Source organism: Felis catus, chromosome F1, assembly GCF_018350175.1.
Source record: "Felis catus isolate Fca126 chromosome F1, F.catus_Fca126_mat1.0, whole genome shotgun sequence".
Classification (NCBI taxonomy): domain Eukaryota; kingdom Metazoa; phylum Chordata; class Mammalia; order Carnivora; family Felidae; genus Felis; species Felis catus.
The window spans coordinates 15,722,881-15,727,098 of NC_058384.1; the positions used below are offsets into that span (position 1 = coordinate 15,722,881).

At 47.7% G+C, this 4,218-nt stretch overlaps 1 long non-coding RNA gene across 2 annotated transcripts; it reads right to left on the minus strand.

The window, feature by feature from the left end:
• Positions 1 to 489: 489 nt before the first annotated feature.
• On the minus strand, positions 490 to 1,922 carry LOC109495441. 2 transcript variants are annotated; one of them, XR_006591858.1, is made up of 3 exons: positions 1,887 to 1,922; positions 1,189 to 1,292; positions 490 to 785 (listed from the first exon to the last, which is right to left on the minus strand). It is a non-coding gene; the product is annotated as an uncharacterized LOC109495441 (long non-coding RNA). The 2 variants fall into 2 exon arrangements; XR_002150841.3 differs by lacking the exon at positions 1,887 to 1,922 and having other exon boundaries at positions 1,189 to 1,772.
• Between the last annotated feature and the right edge of the window lie 2,296 nt (positions 1,923 to 4,218).

Below are 4,218 nucleotides of genomic sequence, written 5' to 3' on the forward strand. Positions count from 1 at the left end.
GTTCTAGGCGGTGAACCCCTAGCAGTGCAGTGGTCTCCACATAGGGTTGAATGGAGACTGCATGAAAGCCTCTAGTTCAGGCTTCGTCTTTCCATGCCAGAGCCAGCCTCCCGTGTGTGCCACTCTTCAGTTGGGCCTCAGCACCCTCCTTGTGCAACTCCATCCCGGCAGTGGAATTAACATGATGATGTTCCAATTCCATACCGAATAACACTTCAGGGGTCTGGGCCCTATGGGCGTGGTGTTCTCAGAATTCGGAACTCGATCCCCATTGGGAGAGAGCCATCACTAGGGTTAGGGTATGTTCCAGTGACATAAGCACGGCTGAAGCGACACCAGTCCCTTGAGCTACATGGAGGGCTGAATAGGGCGCATGCACAGGTGCAGGTCAGATGTAGGGTTACGGTTAGAGTTGGTGAGGTTGGTGTGTATAGTTATGTTCATTGTTATAGTTCTGTTCATAGTTATGTTCATGGTGAGGTTGGTGTGTATAGTTATGTTCATTATTGGGTTTGGGGTTAAGTCCTAGGTGGCTCCAAGCAATAAACCAACAGCAATGCAGTGAGCTTCCCGGAGGGCTCAGTGAAGGGCATATTGCAGGTTGTCCATCATGCTTAGTCTTTGTTTGCCAGGGCAAGCCTCCATCGTGGGCCATTCTTTGATTGAGCCTCAGCAACCACTTCTGCAGCAACATCTGGGCTTTGGATATTACATGGTGATATTCCACATTCCACGCCGAGTAATACTCCTCCTCCTCTGGACTCCATATGTGTGGTATCCTCAGACTAAAGAATTGGGTCACCATCAGTAGAGAGCCTTAGTTTGAGTTAGGGTTTGCTTCAGGGCCATAAGCAGCACTGAAGCAACACTACTCACGTTATCTACATGGGGTGTTGGATGAGGGACCATGTGCACGTGAGGGTCTGGTGTAGGATTAGCGTTAGAGTTGGAGTGAGGTTTAGGTTGAGGAGTACTGCGAGGGTCACAGTTAGGGTTAGGGTCCAGGAGGCCCTAGGTGCTGAAACCCAAGCAGTGCAGTGATCTCCCTGGAGGGCTGAGGGAGGTCGCATTGGAGGGTGCCAGCCAGGCTTAGTCTTTAGGGGCTAGGGCCAGCCTCGGTTATGGACCACACTTTGGTTGAGCCTCAGCAACCCCCTTGTGCAGCTCCCTCTGGGCTTTGGAAATTACCTGGTCATGTTCCACGTTCCATGCCGAGGAATCCGGCTCCTCTTCTGAACCCCACGTGTGTGGTTTGCACAGAAGTAAGTATTGGGTCACCATGAGGAGACAGCCTAAAATGGAGTTCGGGTTCCGTCCAGGGACTTAAGCAGGGCCGAAGTGACAGCAGTCCCGTGATCTCCCTGGAGGGCTGAAGTGAGGGTCCCTGCGAGGGTGCGGGTCAGTTGTAGGCTATGTTTAGAATAAGGGTGATGTTTAGCTTGAGGGGTACTTTGAAGGTCATGGTTATTGTTAGGTCTCACGAGGCTCTAGGTGCAACAACCCCAGGAAGGATGTGGTCTCCCAGAAGGGCTGAGTGTGTCCCACAGGGGATTGTGCTGATCAGGCTTTGTCTTTGAGTGCCCGATAAAGCCTCTCGTGTGAGAGGTCCCAGCAGGTCCCGCGGGGCGGGCGCCAGTCACTTCTGGACACCCGAGTTCGCCTTCCGGCCTGAACCCCTGAGGGACTCTCTGGGATCCCCGAGGCTGTCCGCGGGGTGAGAGCCGCTACGGAAAGCTCTAATGAGAGGTAAACCCCGAGGACGCCGCGGCCGAAGCCCGCCCCCCCTGCCGCTCCCGCCCCAGCTGCAGTTCGAGGAGACGTCCATTCGTCCCCCGGCCCCCACCCCGAGCGCCCACCGCGGCCCTCCAAGCGGGACCCCGACTCACCGCTCCTCAGGCCCCTGGCTTCCGCGGTTACCATGGCGACGGCGCACCCGTGCGCCGTAGCGCCGCCCCGAGCGCTGCGGTTCCGGCAGCGCGCGAGGGTCAAGGTTGCCAGCGTGTGGTGAGAGCGCGGGAGAACACCGGTAGGAATACATCCAAGTGAGTTAAATGCGTCCAGATCGGTGGCGTGCGGGGTTTTTTTTATTTGGTAAAATTTTCTATGATATGGTCTATGTTTAGTTTACAACTTATAAAATAAAACTTGGGGCGCCTGGGTGGCTCAGTCGGTTGAGCGTCCGACTTTGGCTCAGGTCATGATCTCGGTTTCTGTGAGTTCGAGCCTCGCGTCGGGCTCTCTACTGACAACTCAGAGCCTGGAGCCTACTTCGGATTCTGTGTCTCTCCCTCTGCCCCTCCCCGGCTCATGCTCTGTCTCTCTCTTTCTGTCAAAAATAAACATTAAAAAAAATTTTTTTTAATAAATCTTAAAAATAAGGCGTGCACATTGGTTGCCGGGCGCATCTTAAATCTTCTTTTTGGCCTTTGAACCAAAGAATTTTCCAAAAATATGAGGATGCTTTCTGAAAACTAGCAAAGATTGTAATTATAACACGGACAGCTTGCTTAATTTTCTAGTCTGTTGGGGGTCTCTGTCTTATGGTTTGTGGTCATTGTCACCTTGCGTTTCCTGAGAACTCAGAAGTGCCAAGTATGTGTGTGAGGATCTTGGAAATTTACCTATCATTTGGTTGAGGAATTTAAGATCCAAAACAGGCAAAGTTTTAATCGGGAATAAGACAAGGGCTGGAACTGGGGCATCAAAAGAAGCCAGCAGAGAAGGGTCACGCTTACCCAGAAATTGTGTAAATGTCCATATTAATCACAGAGCGAAGACTTCGAAGTTTTGGTAGTAAAGACAACTAGTGAAGGAAAACATTCGTTTCTTTACTATTTCTACCAGAAAACCTTTGAGGAGATAATATTTTAGAAGAGCCCAGAACATTTGAGCTGAAGGCTGAATAGCCTGTTTTAAAATAAATATTTGTTCTAAGACCCAAGCAAAATATTGCTATCATAGATCTGAACTTATAGAATAAAGAATAAAGTTGAAAAAATGTTTAACTATAATTATTAACTTTTTCTCATTCAGAGTAACAGTAGTCAAAATATTAAAGTTCAACATTACAGACAGGAACAATAGTCTAGAAGCTTTGTCATCTGTTCTCTGGCTCCTGCCATCACCATGCAGCACCTTTGCTCTGCTTAAGCACCGGTTTCCTCCTGAAGTTGTTGGTGGAACAAGACCTATTTAGGTACACAATGTATTATAATATGTATGTACTATGTGTTTCATAGCCTGGTTGGAGGTTTTTTTTTTTTTTTTAATATCTGGATGGAAGATGACTTCTGGTGAATGATCGTGCATGAATCTGTTTTCAATTAATCTTCATTGGGTCTGAAGAATTCCCAAATATGACTGCTGATGTAAAGGCTTAAATGGATTTAGATCCTGCAAGTTAAACAGAATTCTTAAAGATTATTTTTAGTGCTCTGAATGCTAGAAAGGATAGAAAGACTCTAAGTAGGTCCAAGAAACCTAAAAGCAAAGGGCCTTGTTCTCCTCTTAACTCCACGTCAGAAAACAGCTGCATGATTCATTAGGCAAACCAGGTTAGAAACAGCCTTATAAAGGAGAATCCTGGCCTGAGGGTGACCCAGATGCCACAGAAAGACTTCCATGATCCCCTCTGACTCCTATCCCCTGCCCCCCAAGTTTGGCATAATAATTTTTTTTTATTTTTTTAATATTTTTATTTATTTTTGAGACAGAGAGAGACAGAGCATGAACAGGGGAGGGGCAGAGAGAGAGGGGGACACAGAATCCGAAGCAGGCTCCAGGCTCTGAGCTGTCAGCACAGAGCCCGATGCAGGGCTCAAACCCACGAACCGTGAGATCATGACCTGAGCCGAATTCAGATGCTTAACCAACTGAGCCACCCAGGCGCCCCTGACATAAGAATATTTAAAAAAGCCATTGGATCCGAAGGGGCCAAATGGATGTGCAAGAGACAAATCTTAGCAACAACCTGTGGGTACTAACAACTGTACTAACAATGCAGCTAAGACAGTGAAGTTCTGGTATACAAAAGCTGAAGGAGCAGAGGAGTTAAAAAGTATTCAAGCCCCCTGGAAATTAGCTCTGCTCCAGAAAATTATGGTAGGGGGAGAGGTTTCCAAATTGATTGAAATTATTTTTTTCTACCCTAAGAGAATGGGGCTTCTGAATAGAAATTATGTTAATTATTATTGTATTTCTTGAATTCCATAATTTATA